At 33.3% G+C, this 27,569-nt stretch overlaps 1 protein-coding gene across 1 annotated transcript in view; it reads left to right on the top strand.

The window, feature by feature from the left end:
* SPAG16 (sperm associated antigen 16) overlaps positions 1–27,569 on the top strand; it is a 774,014-nt gene that overhangs the window by 150,984 nt on the left and 595,461 nt on the right. The window lies entirely within an intron of this gene.

Below are 27,569 nucleotides of genomic sequence, written 5' to 3'. Positions count from 1 at the left end.
AAGGGGCACAAAGAAGAGTTTCTTTTGAATCCCAAACATTTATTTATGTGTTTATGTCTCCCAAACTCTCAACAAGGACTTATGAGGGGACAGACCATATCTCATTTTGAATAGCCTCTGACATATCAGTGGTGTTTGGTGTGTGTTCAAGGAATGAATGCATGGATTGAATGAAAATATTGTGTGCAGTCATAGTTCTAGAGCCAACTTTAAAAAATATCTTATCCACTTAAAATTTAGGTGTCACCTGATGTCACCCTGTCCTTTAAATTTAATTTGGCTTAAATATGCAGTGATTTTGGTGAATGTGATATAATTTTTCTACTCACATTCGTAGCCATAAGTTGCATATTCTGTGTGAATAGATTAGCATAAATGGTACTTTCACAGAAACTGGAGCTACTTCCGTCGTGCTCTCAAGGCCCAGTTCATTCGGCAGGAAATGTAAAAGAGGCCCCTTTAGCACAGACTGCCTTCTTTGCCTGACTTCCTGCTTTTCTTGGTCTTCCTTGTCTGTGTCCTCAACAGTCAGTCCCCCATTCTCATCTATACTCTCTCCTCCCAGTTCCCGCATCTGACTTTTTAAAGTATTCCTAAGACTCTTCCAGGATTCCTGACTCTTCTGCTTTCCCCTCACCTAGTTGGCCTCCTTAATTTGTTTCTGATACCTGCCAGCTAACTAACTTTTAACTCTGACCTTGGTGACCGGAACCTGGGCTTTCTCTCAGTCATCTCCCAAATCTATTGCTTCCCTGTCCAACTGTATATTCTTGGCAACTATATTCCAGATTGTTTGCCATTTTAGAAGTGAGGATATATCTGACAGACCTAAATAATGCTTTTATGGAGGAATTCAACAACAAATATAAATTTAGTATCTACTGCCAATTCTAGAATGTCTCCATGAACTTAAAACTCTTTAATTGATAAAGAATACGTGAGAAGGAAAATTAGGCATTCCAGGTACCTTTGACATATGAATGTTGTGGATATGAGGCTAGGGGGAGTAAAATATAGTAAAAATTTCCTCTCTTTTCCAATTAGATCACACCTGAGAACAAGGGGCATTGATTTGGTCAAGGAAAGGACATGATTATATCACATTGCTAATACCTGGAGCTATACGTGAGAGGAGATCAAGTGGTTTTGAATTGGGACAAACAGACTTTTTCCCATTCAATTTCTTTATTCATTCAATAACGGTATATTAAATGCCTACCATGTGTCAAACTGTTGTAAACATTGGGGATAAAATGGTGGGAGAGTGAGAGAGAGTTCGACTGATTTCTGGGTTTCTATTTATTATTTCAATATTAAGACATAGAGACCCAATTATTGACTGTGGGCCTAGAAGAAATGGATGGGGGAGGATTGATGTCATTTTAGGCATTAGGGTGGAATTTTAGGAGCAAAAGGGGTCCATCTGTTAAATCTGAGAGTAGAGATTAAATAGTTTGCATTTGTCCAGTGTGTTCTTTCTGAATATTTTCTTCAGAAGAAGCTCATGGGTACCTGAGGAAGGATATAGGCCTCCTAATTTCCAAACAGCTTCAGCTTCGAATCACATCAGAACAATGTCTGCAAAGATGGAGGAATGTTTAAACTGTATGTGCCAAGGGTAATGAGAAATACGGTTTATGATATCGAATGCAGATTTTTTTCTGAACAAATACATGAGTGATTCTGGGGAAGGGAGACAGACCCTTCCCAGAAGAAAAAGGTAACCGTAAATTTCTGATCTCAATATGAAATTCTAGATTAAACCTTTTAAAGTTGTTGTATCTGAGACAGTTCTTGAAGCTGCCACTGACACCATGTAGATTTTATAACTTTCACAATATTATGTTAAACCGGGCTAGTATCAAACATTTCTCAAGGTAATAATCACTTACCTTGATTTACTAAAAATATTTAACATTTCTTAAACTGAAAATGTTAACTGCTTGAGAACTTGTCATCTTGGAATAGGAAGAATTTACCTGCATTTGCTTTACATTTTTGCTTAAGGAAACCCAAACAACCAACATATCACTCGAAAAATACTTGGGAAATAGTTACATCTATTTCTAAAATTTCCATTTTTACTTACAATATTTTCTAATGTAAAATATTCTCAGAAACTGCCATTTAATGTCAGCAGTTCTCTTTAGAGGAAGCCAAATGTTGCATGTCTTAAGACTTGCTCTATGTATTTAAATAGAAGGAAAGATTGAGAAATGAATCCATCACAATTTCTTGGTGGTCATTTTGAGAACTTCTTTTGAGGAGGGGGAGCATACTTCAGTACATGTAAACCTAGTTGTCTAGTACATAATATAGAATATATATATTTTTCCTTTTGTGTTTGATAGAGGAGATATATCTATTTGTAATCCCTTTGTAGATTTTGAAAATAGATATTGGACTAATTATACTGAATCTTAGTTATTCTAGGAAACTAATGTCATTGATTTTAATCTTTGCTGCTAGTTATCTTGGGATTTATCTATTTTTCTTTTTAAAATAAAACCAACTAGAGAGAAATTCTGAAAATTGTTGTCACAGATTTAGGTACCAGTTTAGTCCAAATGAATGAAGTCTTAGGCTATTAACCAAAGTCATTTAAGAATTACATGAATTTATTTTTGTTTAGCTGGGCATTTCCAAGATGATTTTTTTATGTTAACGCATGGCTTTTACCCTGGAGTTGTACACAGTATGTATTTTTTTTCCCATTTCAAAAGTTTTACCTTTACACAAGAAGCTGTACTTAATAATTTATTTTTTAATGTTTGACCCTACCACAGTGTCAATTAGCTGAAAGTTTAAATTTTGAAATAATAGGCTAATAAATAAAATAGTAGTTTATGAACTAGCTTACTAGTTTCTCTTTACTGTATCAGTCAACTAACATTTGATCTTAAATCTTGGGTGATGCTGATGTGAGAGTAATCACAGAGAATATTTATTGAGTTGAGCCAAGTACACTGCTAAAGATTTCTCACATACTGTCTCTTTTAATCCTTATTAGACATTCTTTAATATGGTATTGATATTTACCCATTTTACAGAGAAGGAATCTGAGATTTCAGGATATATCTTACTCTTTATTGATTCTTGTGTGTTTGCTTCATCTGTATTGCCAATTAGTTTGAAATTTTTTAAATTAAAAAGTGTAAACTTAGGGAAACAATATAGGTGAAGATGACAAATGCCAGTGCTAGATGGCCTGTGTTCAAATTGTGATTCTACTACATACTAACCCTGTAGCCTTGGGCAAGGTACTTAACCTTTTTTTTTTTTTTTTTTTTTGCACTAGCCCTATAACCTTGGGCAAGTTATTTAATCTCTGTTTACCTCTATCCCTCCCAAATCAGAATTATTATTATACCTACCTCATTATTTTATTATATACCTCAAAAGCTGTTATGATGTCTAAATGAATTAAAATTTGAAAATAACCTAGCATGTTGTTAATTCTAAATATGTTTATTTAATAATAAGTAACTTAAAGGTCTGAAAAGAATGGCAAATTATATCACTTCTATTAGGAAAATTTTACAGATAAAAAATTTACAATTTTTGGTAAGGAGTATTTCATATTTCAAGATGGAAGAATTTTATATTTAGAAGTTTTCAGGGTTTACTGAGGAATATAGTCATATGAGGTTTAAAACTTAGAAAGAATTTTTTTGATTATTTTACCTTATTAGATTAAGGAATTAAGAAATGTCATGATTTTATACAGACCTAGAGAAATAAAAGAGAAATGTACCGTAGTATTGTTAGCATTGTTAAAAATTATTTAAAGGAGTTAAAATATATATTTAATACAGTAAACTAAAATAAAATAATTAAAATAATTATCTGGAAAAAAACAACATGCTATGGAATATATTTGACTCTGGGTATATGTAACTGAAAATAACTCTTACTTGGCTATTTGTTAGAGATCAGGGATTAGAAATGTATGTTCTGTAGTTATTATAGCTGGACCTCACCACTTGCTTATTGTTATATATTCATTTGCTCAGGCTGTCGTAACAAAATATCATAGCCTGGAAGGCCTAAACAACAGAAATTTATTTCTCATAGTTGTAGGTACTAGAAATCCAAGATAAAGATTCTGGCAGGGTTCAGTTTCTAGTGGGACTCTCTTCCTAGTTAGTTATTTTTTCCCCTAATTCTTTCCCATCACTCAAGGTTCAATTTGTGTCACTACCTCAGAAAGAGCTTCTCTGATACCCAGAGAATAATCTACATTATTCCCTTTATAGCACTGTATTTCTTTTCTTTATAGTTTAAGCCTCAAAGCTCAACTTATTTTTAATAAGTTTTCTCTTTCACACAAAGCTGTCCTATTTGGTATTCAGATGTTTACACATTGACTTATATTCAGGCTGACTGGAGAGAACATTTTCATATGATGTTATTGACTTCTTATGTCAAGTAAACCAGGATAGACTGCCAGGTAGGGGTCTGGATTTTTTGAGCAGGAATGACTTTCAAATGCCACCACTTTTAAAGTATAAATGAAAAAAGCTAACATAATTTGAAGGCCAGTTTGAGAGAAAATACCATTGTTTCCAGATACAGAAAATATATGTAGTTAAATAAATCACTTGGTGTCTTTTTGAACTATAATCCTGCATTTTTGGTTGTAGCGTTTTGAAGTAAACTGGCTCTAAAATATTTGATCTAAGAAAATAAATATTAGGTTCTTCTACTGAATAATTATTATTTTATTTTTTATTTTTGTTTAACCCTGAAGCACATTGGAATGGATTGTTACTGCTTAGAAAGGGCCTTTGTATTATGATTAGTTTTCCTCTGAGATTTTTTATCCTTGATATAGTAATATTTTCCTAGAACTATATTTTAAATTAAAATGTTTCTACCATCAAGCTTAAATTATTCTGTTGATAGTTCTTACCTTTCAAAAGTACAGTACTGTATTTCCTCTAGGGTCTCATGTTCATTCTAGTCTCATCTTTGATAGATATAAAGTAATAGATTAGGGCTATATAAAATAGAGGAACTAATCTATAAATAAGGAAATATAAATGTATTATGTATTTTTCCAAATGTTTATTTTGTATTAAAATATTTGTACTCATATGATTCCAAATTCAGTTTTCCTTGTGAAGCCCAGTAAAACATTACAGATGTGCAATTATTCTTTTCTCTTTAGGAGAAAATGAGATAAAATACTATTACGTTCTTGTTTCAGAGAAGTACAGATTATGTTTTAGCTTGATTAGCGAAAATGGCTATTAATATAGAAAAGTCACAGCTAAAATCTGTTATTGCAACGATGAAACAAATTTTCAATGGCATTGAAAAGTCAGTGATATGTAGAAATGCATATAAACGGGGAAGAAGGTAATTTACACAACAAATAAACTAGACTTTCAGATAAGGTGGTATACATTTATTGATTCTACTCCAGATATGTAGTATGATAAATGTGGCTTAATCATTCTCTACGTTGTATGCAGCACTTTGAGGAAAGGGACCTACGAGCTCTGCAAATGTCTCTTTCATATCTCTGCCTCCAACATTCCATTCTTAGATATGTTCTTAGGCAATTTGAGGTTCAGGGCCTTGTACGGTAAGTTTATTTCTCTTTCAAACCTGGTTAATGGAGATTTTCCTGTTTGGATAGCTTTCCTGAGCATCTCTTTTCCAAGTGTTGATTCAGGAAATCTCAAAGACTTAGGTCTATTTTTGTAATTCTGGCATTCTTTAACATATGAATTTTGAGGTTCTGAAAAGTATGAAAAAAGTGTGAAATTTTCCCATGAGGGTTTCATGGCTAGCGCTGGGAGTGTTACACACCTCCAGAACTTAGTTGCATGATACTGAGTTAACTGCAAGGGAAACTGGGCAATATATGCTGAGGTTAGTAAGCACATAGCAAAATCTCTGTCCTGTCATTTTTCTGTTTTATAATTAGGCTTATTTCCTTCATGTTTATGAAATGATTGCAGCAGCAAATGTATATCCAGCAGGAAAAGGAAAGAAATCCTCTCTTCTAACCACGGGCTGTTAAGTCTTCCCTTACAGCTTTGGTCACAAGACATTTTGCTATGTAGGGGAGCGCTGAATACCTGGACAAAATCAGGATTCTATAAAGGAAGGAAGAAGTAGTGAACAGAGGCCAGGCAGGTTGACTGTGAAAATGATAAATAGCCAGGGCAGAATGGTATCACAAAATCCAAGAGAGAAGAGATTTGAAAAGATGGAGCAGCCGATCTTCTGCAGAGTTCAATAATATGAGGATTTTAAAGAGGCTGATTAGAAAATTAGATAGTCCTTAGTGAATTCAGTATAAGTAATCCAACAGAAATGATGAGATTATTTCTCACATTGTGGTTTATTGAGGAGTGCCTGGTTGCTGAGGAAATGGGCCCATGGTTTTCACTCATAACGCTGCCGACATGCAGTTGACTTTCCGAAATGAATATTTCATTCTCAGTGAAAGTTTAGGCTAAATACAGTGAATGCTGACCTGTAAAAATAATATAAAAATATGATAATTGTAGTTTACTTTATTGAGAAGTTAGTTCTATTGAAATTTAGCATAATGTCAATATATTATTTTCAAGTTTTAACTTTTCAATTTCATAGATCTAAAGTGAAATATAATTTATAAAATTGATATTATTTTATGACAGTACAGATACAAATCTATGCTAATTGCTCTAATAACCCAGATAATTAATTATTATGCATTCCTAAAATGGAATCCCATTAAGTTATTTTACTATGATGGATGTAATCATTTTGATAGTATAAGTAATCTACACATTTTTCTAAATTAATCACAGATGCTGTTCTAAAGCTGTTTTAATGTGATGAATTATAATAGTTCACTTATTATCAACAGCAAGTGTCCTTAAATGCTCTTAATAATCATATTTAAATTTTATCACTTAGAAGTAAATTGACTTTTTACTCAAAATAACATATCTAAGAGGACTTATTTTCTACAAAACAGAGAACTTGTATGTAATCATGAAATGAACTAAATAAATATTAAAACTATTAAATGAATAGTTTATATTGGTAAAAGCCCATGCTATCTGAAACATTGTAAAAGTTACTTAAATTAGGTCTTCCTGATTTCTTACTTGGACTCAATAGCCCCCCAGTGATTTCTCGTACCTGCAATTCATCCTTCAAAGTCACTAAATTCTTCTTTCAAAACAGGAAAACCCACCCTATAATATCCCTATTTTAATATCATATTGGTGATATTGTTACTGATGTTACTGAAGGATGAAAGCCAAATTCGTCTGTACTTTGACCCCTACTTCCAACCCCTATTTCCCTTGGTAGCTTCATGTCCCATTTCTGTCATACTGAGTGCTTCCTGAGCCATGCTTGTGCATCCGCTGTGTCCCCTAACACAAGCATAAAGTATGTGAATCAAAACTATTTAAATTTTAACTGACTTTTTTTTTTACCATGGCAATTCCTTTTTCCTGTTGCCTTTATCCCACCTGGAGTAGTTTGGTTCTGTACTTCTGCCCAGGGGGAAAGATATGACAGAAAAACTAGAGAGAGAAAAAACAGAAAATCTTTCTTTCTTAAGATAGCTTGGGTTCTTGGAGGAGCAGAAAAGGCTCCTGGCACAGTTAAAACACATTGGAGAAACAACATAATGAGTTAAGAGCAGTGCCCACTCCCTTTCCTTTACTTCCAGATAATTTTGTAGAGTCCATGAACACAAGAGATCTGTGCCCCATTTCCTAAGTATAGCTCTAGGGATAAGATCTCAGAAAAGAAACCACTTGCATGGTGTGTCTAGACAGAATCACAATTTCCGTTCTCTACTATGGAGTAGGAGTTGCCAAATGATTCCTATGTCCCCAGTAATAGAACAGAAGTAGCAGAAAAAGAGCTACTGAACCAAAACAGGCCACAGAACAGGACCCAAAAGTTTTTCTTATTGAGTCTTTTGTGAACTATTAATGTATTATTTCAGTGGTGCCTATAAAGCCAGAAGATACTTAGGTTCTTACAGTCTCATTCCCAGCATTGATATAGAATGGGATACCCTAAAAAATTATGCTCCAAGGAGAAACTCAGTTAATGCAGAGAAAGATAAAGAAGGTACTTTTCTTAATGCACATGAAATTTTACTCTAAAATTCATATCAGCTATGGAAATTTATACCTACTTTATGTATCTGTTTAAGTAATGGCATAATAAAAATAAATCACTACTGAGGCCCAGTCATCTATTTTTTTTTAATAGGTAAGAATTTTAACATTTACTCCTGAAAATGACCTCTCTCCACCAATGTAGAATGTCTTTGTATTCAGTTCTCCTGTAGAATCCATGTAAGACAATAAAATTAGAGCAAACATGTTTTTGTAGAATAGTGTTCGTTTCAAGTTGAATTGTGTCCCTCAAAAAGATATGTTAACCTCCTAATTTCTGGTACCTGTGAATGTGATCATATTTTGAAATAAGATTTTTGCAGATGTATGTAATCAAATTGAAGTCATACTGGATTAGGATGGGCCTAATCCAATATGACTGTGTCCTTATAAGAAGAGAAAGATACACACATACACACAGTCATACAGGGAGAGCACCATGTGACAATGGGGACAGAGATCGGAGTTATGCTGTCACAAGCCAGGGGATGAGAAGGACTGCAGATGACCACCAGAAGTTAGGAGAGAGTTGAGAGAGTCATGGGACAGTTTCTCCTTCACAGTCTCCAGAAGGAACTGGCCTTGCCCACACCTTGATTTCAGACTTCTAGCCTCCAGAACTGAGAGAATAAGTTGCTGATCTTTTAAGCCACCTACTTAGTGGTACTTGTTGTAGCAGCCCTAGGAGACCAATACTGTATTCATTCCCATTGCCTTGCTCATAGACTTCTTAGAAACAAAATTTTTCCAAGTTAAGACAAAAACAAAGCAACCCACAAGTTTTGCTTTTATTAGTCATTTATATAATTTGTGTTTATTCTGCATAACTTCCTAAGTAAATTATTGTCACAGCAAGTTGTTTGGAAGCAGTTACTCAAACGGAGTTTCAGGTGTGTTTATTAAGGATCAACAGCCATCTTACCCTTATCCTTAGACATTTTGGCCTTCTCCTCTTGCCCTGAGCCCCACTATTTGCAGTGACTTTCTTGAGATTTTTCACTCCTCCTTTGGTGTTTGGAACTGTCTGGGGCTAGCAGAATGTCTGCTGGACAACATGCTTGGCATTTCTATTTCTCCTTTTTGGAGTCTTCTTTGATCCTTTCAACAGGATGCCTTGAGGGGCTCCTGAACTTGTGCCTATGGGTCTTTTCAGGACTCTAATGTCAGGATCCTGGGGTACATAAGGTGGTCTGGTCAGAAGAGTGCTCCTGCCTACTGATATGATAACATTTCTATAGGATCACTGTATTGGGCTTTCAGAATGGTCCTGACATGCTGATTCTGGATTCCTTCTGACTTTGTACATGGGATCACTTAGGGGCCTGGGTGTCGGATCTTATCCACCTGTGTGTCTGCTCTCCTCTGTCCACTTTCTTACTTACAGTGCTAATTCCAGTGTGTAACACTGGAGGATGGTCGCCCACCTCCTCCTCAGGCTTGGAAGCATATTTTCAGGCAGTCTGTATGGCAGGGCCTATCCCTTTTGAGGGCTTTTGAGACTGTGCTGCACAAAGCTGATAGATTCCTCCAGTTGATAGCCTTTCTTTTGTCTAATCCATGTGGTTATATTATATGCTTCTAAGTCAGTCTGAAGCCATGCCTGATAAAAGACAGACATTGCTTGCATGAGTGGGACTGGTCCTAGGCCCCCTGCCTGTCTTCCCTACTAGTGGTGTGTGTAGAAACCCAGGGTCAACATAGGAAGAGATAGTATTCTAGAAATGCACTGATTATGGCCTAAAGAGTCTAGCAGTATGCATGTTTGAAAATGTGTTGTTTTACATTTATGCTACTCCTATGGTGTAATGTGTTGCTTCACATTTATGTTACCATTCCAAATGGTAGAGTTAGCATAACCACACAAAAAAAAATGATTATTTATGCTTTTCTGTGTGCTCTGGGTAGGACTTGCCTTTGTGGTCAACATCAATGAAGCATAGCAGTATCGCTTGAGAGTGTCATTGGAAGCCAATATTCATGATGGATGATTCAGCATCCTGAGCAGCAATGTGAGCAACAAATAATAAACAGCTTAGGGAACTGCAGAGCCAAGAATATCTGTATTGTTCAGTATGAACAAGTTCTGAAGAATGATGGCATTGTGATTAATAATCGTATAGCTATCTTTTTTCCTGTGACTGGATAAAACAAATTAGCCATGAATGGCATATTTGAATGTAAGAAACTAGAAGATGGTTGCAGAATCTGAACAGGAAGAGATGGAGCCTGGATACTATGAAGAATCTTTTCTTTTATTGATTGCATAATAAACAAATATATAAATACTTCTCTATTCTTCATGTTAAATCTTTATTGGTAACTCATTGCACTTCACATGACACAAGCTATTTTAAATAAGATTGTTCTTTTAGACAATATATGTTTGTATATACAACAACATATGCAACATATAAACAGAAGCCTCACAAAAATATTTGCCCTAGGCCACATGTCCCTAGGGTGGTCCTGTCAATAGCTGTGAAAGGGAGACATGAGGGGAGCAGGATTGGGTGCAGGGCGTCAGCCAGCCCAGTGGGGTTATGCCCCTCTCCTCACTGAAATGGTCTTGCCTTCAACCTCTGTCTTTCTCGGTTACTGGCCTTGGAGAGATATGGCCTTGGGCAAGGTGGCCCTTGAAGCTGAGGACGACACTGAAGATGCTGATAGCTGGTGACTATCTGCTGTTCACACTTCCCCCAGGCTGGACATTGCTTGAAATGGGAATCTAGAGGGCATATCTTTGTGTCTACCACAGTTGCAATTTCAGATAACCTTTCCTCAGAGTGTTGAAGTACAATGTCTTATAGCTTGAGAATGTGTAGGGGCTTGTCCAGAAGACCTCATCATAAGGGGAAAACTCAAAAGGTCAGTATCTACCATGTTTTCTCTACAGGCTAATTTATGTTTTCTAGAGAAGTGTCCAATGACCTGATTTGGCTGATGAGGGAAGATGAGCGAAGAATCTCACTATTCAAAATTTAATTTCAGTTAATCTCTCTGTTGCCAGTGTTGATTCTAACCCTTATTCTCAGGGTGTCTGGTATCCTTGAGGCCACATCCATGGTGATTTAATGTCTTCAAAGGGTAGACATTTACCTTCTGCCAAGGAGGTTGCATAGGCTGGGGAGGGACATCAGGGTGCCGAGGAAGTCTATTACTGATGGTAAGTTTCAGTGACTGCCAATTTTGAGCTTTACTCAGTGTTTCATACACCCTTTATTTCCATCTGGGAGAATGAACTGACTTGCTTTTTGTGCATGTTTCCCCTGCAAGCTGTTTGTTTTCAGCCTTTTCTGGACTGTTAGATCAGTTAACATTCATACGCTTTGCAGTTTCCAAAATTTCGTCGTCTCTCCACTGCTATTGCTCTTGTCTGTGACTTTGTGGGATTTTTTTCTATTTATTTCTTATCATCATTTTAGTTGAAATTTGAGAAGTTAAGCGTGTGTATTTAATGTGTCATTTAAAGTGTAACTTCTGATCAGCAGCTTCAGTGACATTTCTGCCCTTTTTGTCTGTGTGCTAAAATACTTCTTTTCCTGAAATTGCAAATATTGATAATAGTACAAAATATTCTGATCAAATATGGTAACTGCCTTCATTTCGCCAGAAATGTTGAAATCTCTCATCCGCCAAGGGTCATAATTTTGTTCTTATTTTTATGAATTTATTTCATTTTTTCCTATTAATAATTTGAATGTGAATGGGAACTTGAACTGAAAACTTCATTATCATCGGACTGTTAAATGATAAACCCATTTGTGATACTACCATCATAATGAACAATTTCAGTGCCTCTGTGGGTACTATTCACATTGCATCTGGTATATGTATATAATGATGGTTTTTGGATGTTGATATGAACATTAACCAAGTACTGAGCATTACTGTCAGGGTTTTTTTTGGGGGGGAAATATCAATATCAGGAAATTATTGTCCTCTAAACGTGTACCATTTGTAAAATTTTTGTTCCAATTTCGGTTTTTAAAATTATAAGCATTATGTATGAAGTCTGAAGTATATTTAGGAAGATCTCTTCATTTGGAAAAATAAAACAAAATCTTATGTATTATTACAGTGTTGTGTTGCTGGATCTGATTCTATTTTTATCACAATCAAAATATAAGTTTGCATTTCTTAATGCTTCTTTGGCCAAATAATCTTAGAAAAAATTTATACTCATATTATTTAAGCCCAAAATACAAGGATTATTTCTTTATTATATGTTATTATTCCAAAAAATAATTTGATCTGGGGAGGGGCTTAGGAGCCCAAAGTAATTGACATACTGAAGATAAATTCAGTTTATTAACTATGAATTTCACTTACTATTGGCTTAATTGAATTTCTAAAACGTGAATATTATTTTATAATAAGCTATAATTTTATTTTCTAAGTATTTTAAAACAGATAATGTAACTCACTCTGTTACCTCCTAACCATTCATAGTTACTTAATTGAATAGTCATTTAGAAATTTACCCTGTATTTTAATATTAAATAAGTTATATAAGAAATAGGTGTTCACATTTTAGAACTAATTTTAGAACTAATATAGTTGGACAAGAATATAAATATTATTGTCCTCATTTATTTCTATGTATACTGTTATGAATACAACTAATTATTCTTAGAATTCAGTTTCTCTCCATCACAGAATAAATATCTGTAGGAGTATACATAACTTTAATGTGTGTGTACATATTAAATATGAAAGTTAACATATATGTGCATGCATGTAAGTCAAATATAGTCACCTATGTTTCAGATATATGCAAAACATAACTAAAATATGAGTGTAGGTAGTGTATATACACCCATCTTTGTATGTATGTATCTGTGTGTTTTTAAGGCCAGATTAAGCCGAGTGCTTCAGTCTTCCCTTTTCCTCCCATACCTTGTTATTCTGCAGCATGCATTCACTCTTATTGAGTAGTTAGGGTTAGGCTGACACTTTTCAGGCTGAAAGGCAGAAACATTTATCTTCACTGACAAAAAATTTGGAAGTACCTTTCTTGGGTTGCAAGACACTTGCTCTAACATAATTCTCATTCTATTCTATTATGAAGCCCCTGCAACACTTGGCACCTTCTTACTGTATTTGCATGTAATGAGCCAAATGACACCAGAGGTTGACTGTAATCTGTATTAAAAGGTTTGTGCAGAATTTTGTCTTTGAAATTTAAAAAGTAATGTAGAAATTCTTTTGTGTACATTTTTTGAGGAAGAAACATTTTACTTTTCCTCTGAATATAAATGAATTATGTGTTTCTATTAGAAACTATGAAAATATGAAAAAATACCAAGAAGAAACAATATCTACAATCTTGCTAGTCAAAGATAATTGTTATTGATATTTTATATATGTCCTTTAATCATATTTATGCATAATTCTGAATTATGCATAGGTGATAGTTATACTTGGAGTCATGCACCTTATATTTACGGACTTTTTTACTTAATTTGGATGGCATCTTATATGTTATTTATATGTTAAATAGCTTGATAGCTTGTTTTTTAATGGATGCATGATATTCATTTGATGTAATTCTGGCATATAATCATCCTATATTATTGGATATTTATGTTATTTTCATTTTTTGCTCTTATACATTATATTATGATAAAATCCATTTATGAATTTTTATGCACATCTACAATGGTTTTGGTTATTTTATTTATTTTGTGTAATCTGATCACATTCTTAAACGTTTTTTATATTTTAATATGTCTTTTCTTATTGATTTAGAAATTAAAAGTCTTTTTTTTTCCTTTAATGGTATTAATCTTGGGGCTATCCTATATGTTGCAAATTATTTTTCTTACTTGTTTGATTGCTTTATAATTGTGATCATTTTTGTTATGTGCTTTAGTTTAAAATGTCTACATTTAGTAAGCCTCTATGGGGAGAAAGTTGGCAGTTTCTCAAAAAGCTAAACACGCATATACTTTATTATCCAGCAACTTTTCTCCTAGGGATTTACCCCATGTAATTAAAAATATATGCCCACAAAACAGTTGTAAAAATGCTGTTATAAAACTCTTTATAATAAGATATTGGAAACAACTTAAACTTACACCAGAAAAGAATGGAATGGATGAAAAAAAATGTGATATATTCATAAAATGCTCAGAATTGAAAGAAATGAACCATAGATTGACACAACATAGAAGAATCCTAAAAACATTAACGAAAGAATCAAGATAAAAAATAATACATAATGTGTAACTTTATTTCTGTTATGTTCAACAACAGGTGTATGTGATCTTTTTTGGTTATATTTATACTCTAAACATTTTATCAGCAGAAATATACTGTTTAAACATCACAGTGTTCTATAAAAATGCATTTTATTTAATTTCTACTTCAAAGTATATATACAGTGGTTATCTTCTAAGAGAAGTGATACACTTCTTGAAATTAAGACCTGTCTTCTGGCACTTTCAGGCAGAGTTTGAACAATGTTTTACCTGATTGAATTTATGGTAGAAAGGCAGAAGTACTCTTAAATACTGTCAATTTTACAGATGCTCAGTTTAACACACCTCTTCAGTGCTGGTAAAATCATCTCTTTAGAATTGCTGGTTTTAGTGATAGCAGTGAATATCAAATCTAAAATAGTTTATCTGTGGCAATGGGACACTGTCCCTTATGGCCACCTTCCAAATCTCCAATATGCGTTTTATCTGAAATTAACAGCACAAGACAACAATGTTTGAATGTTTACTAAGTATATAGACTGAACATCAATAAGTTCAAAGTAAAATTTAACTGGCTTAAAACATAGTACTGGAGTCTCTTTTCAACTTACACAGCTGTCATTAGATGTTTGTGAAAAAGTCCAAACAAGTTTTCATTATAGAAATGTTCGTTTTTTGTATCCCTCAGGCATATTTTGGTGTCTGGCAAACACAGCAGGCAATTATTATTTTTGACTATTATTATTATTGTTATATGGCTTCCCCTTAGAATAAGAATAGTTTAGCACTTCAGTGATTTGTAACCTTAGAGAAAGTTTGTACTAGAGTTGTCTTTGTTAACAAAAACCGTATTATTAAATGTATTAATTATGTTAAAAACTTGAGTAAACAAATAGTAATAATGTATACCATAAATGAAAATTATTTTCACATTGTTACTGATATTAAGCAATTAAGATATTGTAATTTTAAACAATTTGCCAAAAAACAAATTTAAATACTAAGACTGGCATCATGAGTTTTTAAATTTCGTCTTTTATACCATTATTTTTGTCATAAATATCATAGCACAATTTAGACAAATGAAGTAAATAGAGCTTTCCTATTAGCACAGTGATATTTCAATGTTGAAAGTCAAATGAAATGAGATCTATTGAGTTAAAATCACAAGACCACAAACAACTTAAGGCTATTGCTTTTTGTTTTGTTTTTTTTTACTTTAAAAAAAACCTTCATTAAAAAACATTGTACTTCTTTTTTTTGATTGAAGTACAGTCATTTTACAATGTTATGCTAATTTCTGGTGTACAGCATAGTGATTCAGTTATATGTGTGTGTGTGTGTGTGTGTGTTCCTTTTCATATTCTTTTTCATTATAGCCATTACAAGGTATTGAATATAGTTCCCTATTCTGTACAGTAGGACGATCTTATTTATCTATATTGTATATAGTAATTTGTATCTGGTAATACCAAACTCCTAATTTATCCACCCCATTCCCCTTTGTTAACCGTAAGTTTATTTTCTATGTCTGTGAGTCTGTGTTTTGTAAATAAGTTCATTTGTGTCATTTTTTTAAGTGACACCATTTTTTTTTCTCTTTTTGGCTTACTTCACTTACTATAACAATCTGTAGGTCCATTCATGTTGCTTCAAGTGGCATTATTTTTATTCTTTTTTATGGCTCAGTGGTGTTCCATTGTGTATATATACCACAACTTCTTTGTCCAATAATCGGTCAGTGGACATTTAGGTTGCTTCCATGTCTTTGCTATTATAAAATAGCACTTTTATGAACATTGGGGTGCATGTATCTTTTTGATTTAGAGTTTCCTCTGGATGTATGCCAAGGAGTGGAATTGCTGGATCATATGGTAAATCTGTTTTTAGTTTTTGTAAGGAATCTCCATACTATTTTCCCTAATGGCTGCACCAAACTATATTCCCACCAACAGTGTAGGAGGGTTCCCTTTTCTCCACACCCTCTCCAGCATTTATCATTTGTGGAATTTTGAATGATGACCATTGTGACTGGTATGAGGTGATACCTCATTGTAGTTCTGATTTGCATTTCTATGATAATTAGCGATACTGAGTATTTTTTCATGTGCCTATTGGCCATTTGTAAAAAAGAAAAAATTATTTCTAACTGAACACTTATGTTTCACAAAGTCTGAAGTGATCCAAAAAACACTATATTTTTTGAACTTGGGAATACATGTATGAATAGAAAAAGAAGAACTGATAAACCCAAAGCTAGTAGAAGGAAAGAAATTATAAAGATCAGGGCATACAAAAATGAAATGAGATTAAAAAAAAAAGTAGAAAATCAATGAAACTAAGAGTTGGTTCTTTAAAAATATAAACAAAATTGGTAAACCTTTGGCCAGACTCATCAAGAAAAGATGAGAGAAATTCAAATCCATAAAATCAGAAATGAAAAAGGAGAAGTTACAACCAACTCCACAGAAATACAAAGTATCATAAGGTATTACAATAAGCAATTATAAACCAATAAAATGGACAACCTAGAAGAAATGGATAGATTCCTAGATAGGTACAATCTCTCAAGACTGAACCAGGAAGAAATAGAAAATATGAACAGACCAATTGCCAGAAATGAAATTTAATCAGTAATTAAAAAAAAAAAAAAAAACTCACAGAAGACAAAAGTCCAGGGCTTTTCTACCACAGGTGAATTCAACCAAACATTGAGAAGAGTTAGCACCTATCCTTCTTTCAAATTCATTCTATGAAGCCACCATAACCCTGATATCGAAACCAAAGATTACAAAAAGAAAGAAAAATAGGCCAATATTGCTGATGAACACAGATGCAAAAATTTTCAACAAAATATTAGCAAACCAAATTCAACAATACGTTAAAAGGATCATATACCATGATCAAGTGAGACTTACCCGAGAAATGAGAGGATGTTACAATATTCTCAAATTAATGTGACACATCACATTAACAAATTGAAGAAAAAAATCATAAAACCATTTTAATAGATGCAGGAAAAGCTTTTGACAAAATTCAACATCCATTTATAATGAAAACTCTTCTATAAAGTGGGTATAAAGGAAACATACCTCAACATAATAAAGGCCATATATAAGGCCTCAGCTAACATTGTACTCAACAACGTAAAGCTGAAAGCATTTCCTTTAAGATCAGGAACAAGACAAGGATGTCCACTCTTCCCACTTTTATTTAACATAATATTGAAAGTTCTAGCCACAGCAGTTAGACAAGAAAAATAAATAAAATGATCCAAATTAGAAAGGAAGAAGTAAACTGTCACTGTTTACAGATGACATGATAGAATACATAGAAAATTCTAAAGACACCACCAAAAAACTACTAGAGCTTATAAATGAATTTTGTAAAGTTGCAAGATACAAAATTAATATAAAGCAATCTCTTACATTTCTGTACACTAACAATGAACTATGAGAAAGAGAAATTAAGAATACAATCTCATTTATATTCACATCAAAAATAATAAAATACCCAGGAATAAATCTAACTAAAGAAATAAAAGACTTGTACTTGGAAAACTCAAAAGACACCAATGAGAGAAATTGAAGGTATCACAAACAGATGGAAAGAGATATACTGTGTTTATTCATTGGAAGAATTAATATTGTTAAAATGCCCATACTACCTAAGGTAATCTACAGATTCAGTGCATTCTTTATGAAAATAGCAATGGCATTTTTCACAAAACTAGAATAGATAATCCTAAAATTTGTATGGGAACCCAAAAGACATTGAATAACTGAAACAATCATAATAAAGAACAAAACAGGAGTTACTATTCTCTCTTGTATATACACAGCAGAATGTTATTCAGCTCTAAAAAAGAATGAAATCTTGCCATCTGTGACAATATGGATGGACCTAGAGGGTATTTTGCTAAGTGAAATACATCAGACAGAGAAAGATAAATACTGTATGATTTCATTTATATATGAAATCTAAAAAACAAAACAAATTTCAGCAATTCACTGGTGATCTTGGAACATATCCTCCCAGAATAAAGGGGGGGGGGTCTACTGTATTTATTATTTTTATTGTCAGAGACTGAAGTCATACTAATCTAAACCTGACTGGTCCAATTAAAAAACTAATTAAATGTTTTCATTTTCCAAAATCAATACTCAAGTGGTTATACAGAAAAGTATTTGATATTTTGAAAGTTTATGTTTCAAGTTTGTGTGCTTAAATGATATGTCCTGTTGGAGTGAAATGATATTTGTTTATTTATTTCTTACTCCTTAGAGATGTCACATAAATTTTTGGAAGTCATGTTCCAGGACTTCCTCAAATACCTCTACCACTCATGACCTTATTAGGTCATATTTACAGAGAAAGTGATTTTTTGACTTTGGGGAGTCAATTTATATTTTAGAATAAAAAGTTATCAAGAAAGTGAAAGATTTATAGTGTGATAATCTATAATACTTTATATTGTCTTTTCTTTTGGACGAAAGTAATTAAAATGTTAGAAATCACCTGTTAATTTCTTCCACTCATCCTTTCTTTCAGCTAAACTTGACAAGTCTTTGTGTGTCTCCAACTCGTAAAATTTTCCTGGTATGCTAAAAAAGACATCAGTCTCTTGTTTGGGTGCAGTGGTTCCCTGACCTACCCAGGAATAAAGAGATCGAGGTAGATAGAAGACCTAAGATGAAAATGAAAGTATACTTCACCACTTTTAAATATCATTTGATGACCAACGTGGATACCGGTGAACATTGTTCCTCGGGATAGTTTTGCCAATTAATTAAGGAAGTGTGAAAACGAAAATAGGAAGAAGAAAGGTGGAGGAGTAGAATCTGGGGCTTCAATGGAAAAATGGAATTTGAAATGCATCAGCAAGTAGTCTCCATCTCTCTCCCTAATTTTTCATTTTCTCATTGTCTCTCTGTGTGTGTGTTAGCTCATAGAGTTACAAGACTAGAGGTGGCTTACCTCTGCATAGCTAATATTGGTACATATGGGTTCTTTCAACCATTGATTAGGTCAGTACTATAAACACCATGATCCTTCTATTCTTATGTCTAACACCTCCGTGGTGGTTTCATTTTTGTATAATTAATAGTAAAGTCTGAGAATGGAGGCCACAAAGAAACAGAAATCCATGCAGATAGGGCAGTCAGGTGTTTGAAGGGGGTTTTAGGGAGATAGCCCCTAATCTTCAGAAGGAAATCCCTCAAAAACTTAAAGTCAGGGTGTAAAGAGAGCACACTAATGTATGAAAAAATAAGTAATGAAAATATAGAATGTAGAGTTATATCATGGAGAATTGCACAGTTAACTACCAGATTTGTGTTACAGATTGTACAACTGCTTGTTCCTTTATAGGAGGAAGAGATTGCTGAGGGTTATGGCTCCCAAGATTCCTTAAACAGTGGGGAATGTTAGGCTAGATATAGAAGAGTGAGAAAGACCCTTCCTGGATATATAATAAAAATAAAAAGCAAAACTATCAGACCCCTGTCAACACACAACTAAAATGAAAACAATGGTAGTTTTTTCCCTTTTGCAAAAAATGATGGGCATTTTATGTCTTCTTTTATCTAGATAAAGGAATGTATTCTAATAGATGAGAATTTTGTTTCACAACTTTAATTATACCCACAGAATCCTTCCTGAGTGAGGGTGGAAGTATAATAAGACACCACCTTTATGGCTATCTTAATACTCCTGAAAATCACCCAGGTGCCACTACCTGTAATGCAGCAAATTCAGGCTTAGGTTAATCCAGAAAAAAAACTTAGTTTTCATAGTTAAATCCTCAATATTCAGCCTGAGCTTATATTCGATCTTTTAAACTAGCTTGATGGGAATTTTCATTTTTGATTGGAAAACATAAATAATGTGTATTTATTTGGGGAACTGTCTCAGTGAATGAGTAAGAAATTTAAAAATCTTTGCTATTATGTAATTTTAGCTAAGTTAATACATACTAAATTCCTTTGAAGATGACATTAGTTATGATAATTTATCCCTTTCATTCTTATTTTTTGTTATGTGAAATCAGGCAAATATAATTATTTTCATAAAGTTTTACTTTCTTTAGTGTTTTACTATTTATTAGGAAGAAAGCATTATCTTCACACTATTACAGTTTACTTATGAGATTAAAACCCTATCCAGTCCAAGATTAAAATAAAGAAAAATAAGGAACAAAATATTGAGTTACAGTTGCTACTTAGTTTTTGTTTACTTCTTTCCTTGTCTGTAAAATCCCACCAATAAGCCTTTGCATTAGCACGACTTTCTCAATTACTTTCCCTCACTGTTGTCACTAATTGTGACTCATTAATCATGAGAATGCTAACAGAAGGACCAGAAAAATAAAAACAACTCATCCTAAGTATAAATATTCCTAATTAAAAGATGAGGCATATTTTCATTGCCTTTATGCAAAGGCAAAGGGGAAAAATGAGATGATTCAGGTATGTTTGTCTCTGATAGTGAACTTAATGTTACTAAATATAATTTTTAACTTTAAATGTTCCATTTACTCAGTGCTATGCTTTTTCTTATTTTACTTGAAACATGGAAATATTTATGTCAGTGAAGAACAACAAGTTAAACCCAAAGTAAGCAGAAGAAAGGAAATAATAAAAATAGAGTGAATCAATGAAATAGAAATAGAGAAAGAATAGAGACATCAGTGAAATGAAAAATTGATTGTTGGGGAAGATCAGTAGAATTGATAAATTTCTAGCCAGACTGGTTAGAATAAATGGAGAGAAGATTCAAATGACCAATATCAGGAATGAGAGAGGATCCATCCGTACAGATTCTACAGACATTTAAAGGAGATTCAGGGAATATTAAGAACAATTTTATAGCTGATAAATACATCAAATTAGATAAAATAAACAAATCCTTTGAAAGAAGCTGTCTCACTCAAGCAGAACTAGATGACCTGAATACCTTTTTATCTAGTAAAGAAATCAGTGAGGTTTAGCATCTCATTTTAAGCTCATTGCTCTTTTATGGATGTCCTTTTCATACCTTCTGCCCATTTTCTGTTGAACTCTCAGTAATTTTCTTTTCATTTGTTGAATTTTATTTTTTATTTTATACATTGATTACTTGTCAGTTTTAGACATTTCAGGTAACTTCTCCCTATTTTCTATTGGTTAATTTTATCTATGATGTCTGTAACTGAATTAAAAATGCTTAATTTCATGCATTTAAATTCATTAAATTTACCCCTTATGGATTTTAATTTTGGACTTTTATATAATTTTCCCTACCCCTAGGTGGAGAAGATACTCATACATTTTCATTTACTGGCTTTATACATTTCCATTTAGATTTATGTCTTTAATTCCTCTGCATTCTAGTCTGTTTGAGATTTAATATAGCAATCCATCTTCATATTGGTACTTTTCTTAGCTTTCTATGCTGTTCTATTGGTCAATTTGTCCTTGGCCAAACAGCTTTATTACTATAGCTGTTTAATATATTTTAATAGTTTAATGAAACTCCCTATTTCCTTTGCATTTTTCCCCCAAACTTGGTGCAAGCTTTAAATGGACTTTAGTTTTCCTATATATACTTTTAATTAAATATGTTGTCTTCCTCAAAAAAATACTCCATGTGAAACTTTTATTTGAATCATGTTGAGTTGACAGGTTAATTTGGGGATAACCGAAAGAGTTACACTGGTTTTATCCATGCACATGGTATGCCTTTTAAAACATCTTTCATGTCTTTTAGTGGAAGGTTTGTATATATATCAATGACAGTCTTGTGTACTTTGTTTAATTTCTTTAGGTTTCTCACAGTTTTCTTGCCTTCTCTTTCAAGAATACATAGTACTCAAATATTGGACCTGTTTATTTGGCTTTCTGATTTTATGTCTTTTTCTCTCCTACTCAGTCAATTATTTGTTTTTAACATATTGTCCCACTCTGAATAACTTCTGTGACATTATTTTTCAAACACTTAATTAGCATTTTAGTTTTTACTAATATATATTTAATTTGAAAACTTTTTTATTTTTTTGAGTGTTCTTTCATTATGGTGTTCCTGTTTATATTGAATGAATATTTTATGGTTCAGAGAATATTTTGGAATTTTTGAAGTATTTTTCTGCTTGTAGCACTTCCATTTATTCTGAGTTGCTTATTATTCGTTCATATATTTTGAGTCCTGTTTTTCGTGTGGGAGGCTATCCTCTGATATCTGGTGATAATTGGCTGGCCATTCATGATTAAGAATGAAACACTTCACGCATAGGAGGAGCTTGTGTGATTTGTCAGCCACCATTTTAATAGGGGCTTCCCAAATGTTGATGTCTCTAGGTCTTTTCTCTCTGTAGACATTGGGCTACCATATATGAATATCCATGAATATAAGCCTGGTTTCTGTTGTCCCGGAGCTGATTAGAAGAAAAGGGCTTGCAGAGGGGTCTCTATCATTCAATTTGTAGAATATTACTTAATCACTCTGTAGTCTAGCACCTCACCTTTGCCCTACTCGATAATTGGGTCCCCAAGTTTAAAGCCTCTACTGTTGAATATCTTGCAACTTTTCTATTCATGAGAAGAGAATGGAACCAAGGACTCTTAGATCTAACTGCTCCTTAAACAGACTGCATAAAGGTTCCTGCCTTTGCTTGAATCTTTTCTTGATTCTTTCTCCTCCTTGTTATCCCTCATTGTGAGCACTTAGGTTTCTGCGTTTCTTCTCTGCAAAGTCATTACTGTTTCTCCGTCTGTCTCCTGTTTCTTATATTGTAGGTTGGGATTACAGATGCCTCCTGCTTTCATCAAGCATTACGTGTGTTATTGCTCTGATTGTTTTTTGATATATCTTTGCCTTGCAGCATTAGAGTGAAACTCAGAAACATATATTTTCCATTACCCATTTGTTCCTAGTGGTCATATTAGTCTTTCCACATAGGAAGAGTTCCATAAAGCTTTCAGATCTAATGTGTATCTGCCATAACATGTATAAACATGTAGTGATAATAATTTGATTTAACAAATATTTTACTAAGTGTCAGTCACTGTGCTAGGTAATAGGGAACTACAATCTTGTGAATAAGAAATAATAAATAAGAACTTGTATGACAGTTGAAGTTGGTGATAAGTGCTACAGAAAAAAATATAGTAGATAAGGTGATAATAACAAATTAGAAAGATGTATTAAGCAAGTTGTTCAAGGAAAACTCTTCTCCTCTTCCTTACTGCTTAATATTAAAAAAAATACGTGTATATATAATTAACCCAAGGGTCAAGTGAGTCACTAAAAATTTACTTAGAAATAAAAATGATGCTTGTAATGGTTAGTAGGAGTTATAATTACTTTTCAAAATTGTATCTCTCCTTGGTTTCCATTTTTTGGGAGAATTGGAAAAATAAAGCTGTTTAATGAATTATGGTTTAAATACCCTTTGAAAATCCAAGTTGCTATTGAAAAAGATGTATACTGCAGTTACATTCTTTTGTTTATAAAGCTGGAGGAGGGAAGGAAAGAAACCTGAGGCTAATAGAAATAGATTGAATTTCACTTATGGAACATTGATTAAAATAATATATTTTATTGTGGATTTCCCTTCAGAATTTAAACTAAATATCATTTACTTTTTCTATTTAAGTAATAGCCTCAAGGCTTTTAAAAATCATTATCAGAAGAAGACCTAATATATCATTGATATAGCTTCTCCCTATCACAGTATCATTGACAAAAATATCATGTAAGCAATATCACCTTTATAGTCTTGAAATGATAAAATAAAAAAGGGCTTGCAAAATGCACTTTTTCCAGTAAAAGTAATCCTGGTATATTCTCTATGGTCTTGCTTTATTTTATTAAAAGAGAAACAAATATCAAATACTCTCCTGTCCATTGCTTTGAAAGTGAACATTTATTTGTTCCATTTAAATTCATAACGTACTTTCTTTTGAATATCTTGCAGATATTTATTATATGATAGTGATTTAATGTAAAAGTTTCTAGTATCAGTAGTTTTCTACTAAAATTATTAAACATAAACATTTAAAGGATTTTAACCTCATTTATTATTGTTTCACTTATTTTTAAATAAGAGTATCTTTGGCAAATAGAAGGAGTGTGTTTTTAAAATGAGGAGTATTATTAAGTTTAGGATTATATCAAATATATAGTTCCCAAGTTTAATATATAAAACTAGGTACATATTGACTGACATTCCCTCTCCCTCTATGGCTCTGCCTCTCACAATGGCCCTGCCGACACCCAGTCTCCGTACCCTATGTGGAGGTAAACATTTATTGTATCTTGTGTATCTTTCTGAAAGTTTTATTCATATATAAACAAGCTTGAATATATATTCTTGCTTGCCCTTATTAATGTAAAATTTATATTTAAAATTGTTCTGTACATTATTTTTATTATTTGTGTCACATAAGTATTTCTGTATTTGTATCATAAAGAGCTTTCTCATTTATTTAACATCTTCATATTATTAAATTTTATGGTATCCTAGGAATTATTTAATCTGTCTCCAATTGATGCATATCTAGCTTTTCCCTAATCTTTTATTACTACATTCAGTGACATATACAGTTGATCCTTGAAAAACATGGGTTTGAACTGCATGGATTCACTTGAATGTGGATTTTTTTTTAATGAATATATACTACAGTACTACATGATCCTCTTTGGTTGAATCTTCAGACTTGAGGATACTGAGTGTGAACTGTAAGGTTATATGTAGATTTTTCACTGCAGGGAGGGTTGGAGCCCCTACCTATGCATTGTTCAAGAGTTAATTGTACTTACATTGTTCTGCACTTATAAATCTGTAGAGAATAGCCCCTGAAGAAGGAATTACTGAATACAAAGGTCCAGATTTTGTAATTTTGATGAATTTTGATATTACCACAGTTTCCCCTTTGTATTACTTTGTATTCTCCACACCAAAAATTGAGACAGGTTATTTCCCTACAATATCTTTTCAAGCTTTTGAGTTTGTACAAATATGATAGGTGAAGGATAATACCTCAGGACAGTTTTAATTTATATTTCTCATATTATAAGTGAGATTGATAATCATTTTAACAACCACCATTGTATTTCTTTTTATGCAGGCATATATATATATATATATATATATATATATATATATAAACCATTTTTCTTTAGGGTTGGTTTTATCAATTTATAGGAACTCTTTATGTATGAAATGATTTATCTTTTCTGTGCTATAAATTTCAAATATTTTCCCCAGTTTTTTGTCTTTTGAGTTTGCTTATTATCTTAATTTTTAAATTTTGTATCAAAAATTTAAAAGCCTTTCCCAAAGTTTCGAAGGGATATTCTCATGACTCCTGATATTTGTAACATTTTGCTGTACCATCTGTACTTGGGCTAGCTGTATAACTGCCAAGGGTGGTGAGGTTATGGAGGATATGTGCTCCTGCACCCATTAAAAACTGCTTCTTTGTTTGCTGCAGTCCTGTGGGACTCATGAAAGCAAGCCCCATTGGCCACTTGAGCCAGGTGATCCAGAGGCCATCCCTTGGGCGGCAGCTACAAAAGCTGGTAAACCAGACATGTACACAAATTCCTTCCAGGGAGATACTGGAGACTTGGAGTGGGCTAGAGAGAGAAGGCGATGCTGGTGTCCACAGGTTTCCCTGGTCTTTGGGGAAGATCTCAGTCAGCCCCTAAGATGTGTGTATGTTAGAAGCTTGACCCTCAAGCAACAGCTCTTAAGGTATGCAAATATAGCCATTTATAGGAAAGACTGGAAAATGGATGTTTCTATTTGTTTCCTCTGAGCTTTGGGGTGATAGCTACTCATGAATTGTGTATTTGTTTGCTACATGCAAGATCATTGGCTATAAGAGCCAGGAGATCCAGGGAGCTATCCCTCGGGAAGCTAGAACAGCTGGGACATACATGTGTATATATGTTCCTTCCAGAGAGACATTGGCAATTTGTAGCAGGCCAGTGGGAGAAGGCCGAGAAGGTGTCTGCTGGCTTCCCTGGTCTCCAGGATGGATAGCAGTCAGTCCCTATACGTGTGCTAAATTAGAAGCCTGACCCTTAGGCAACAGCTTTTAAAAACTATGCAAATAAACCTTTTTAAGGGGAAGACAGATCTGGGTGTTTCTGCCTGCACCCTCTGCTCCGAGCCAGGGGGAGAGGGAGTGGTTGTGGGCACAAGCCCTGTTGGCTTTCAGAGCTAGGCAGAAGTTGGTGTTTTGGGGACTTGTGCTTCAGGTGGGGGGTCTTAAAATTGGGGCCATAGATATGGGATCCAAACACTTGCTCCTCAGACAGAAGCTGGGAGTCAGGTGTTTTCTCTTGATTGTACGGACTGTATGGTATTGTGCCTCCAGAGATGGCTTTTGCGGTGAGAGAGTCTCAGCTTCTCATACCCATTTCAGTGTGGATATTTTCTTGTTTGACCAATGTGTCAGAGTTGCTCAGCCTGTTTCTGGATTTTCTTTTCAGAGGAAATTGCTCCATGTGTAGCTGTAGATTTGGTTTGTCTGTGAGAAGAGAGGGGTTCAGGAGCTTACTATATCATCATCTTGGACTAGAACCTGAATATGCGTGTGTGTGTGTGTGTGTGTGCGCGTGCACATGCTCAGTGATAAATAGTTATGTACTTCATTCTTATACCATGTTTATATTGTTCCCTTCCTACTCTTAAAATATGCATCTGGATTTTGTTTTTATGTAACATTTGAATTAGGAATATAACGTAGTAGTTTTTCCATATGGCGAATTGACCAGCATCTTTTACTGAATAATGATACTTTTCCACTAATTTTTGAATGCTACAATTACCATGTTCTAAATTCTAGTTTTCTTTGGTTATGCTCTGACATTATTTTTCACTATTTAAATTATGTGATAAGTTTTAATATATATATAAATGTTTACCTTTTATCTTAGAACTTTCATCTTTCAGATAACCTTTTACAATTTATTTGGTTCATTAGCAACATAGGCTGCTGAAATTTTGATTTGGAGTGTATTTTATTTTAGAAAAACACTTTTTCAAGATAACGTATTTTTTCAATATTGAGTAATGCCATTGAAGACTATGTTGTATGACTCCATTTATTCAAGTGTTCTTTTAGATCTCTCAAGAAACTTGCCATTTTTATCATATCAGGTGTACAGAATTTCTGTTAAATTTATTTTTAGTTATTTTATATTATATTCACTGTTGTGAGTAGTATGTTTCAAC

Source organism: Camelus dromedarius, chromosome 4 (genome assembly GCF_036321535.1).
Source record: "Camelus dromedarius isolate mCamDro1 chromosome 4, mCamDro1.pat, whole genome shotgun sequence".
In the NCBI taxonomy this organism is placed as follows: domain Eukaryota; kingdom Metazoa; phylum Chordata; class Mammalia; order Artiodactyla; family Camelidae; genus Camelus; species Camelus dromedarius.
The sequence above is the reverse complement of the archived record's forward strand: the minus strand, read 5'-3'. Positions and strand labels throughout refer to the sequence as shown.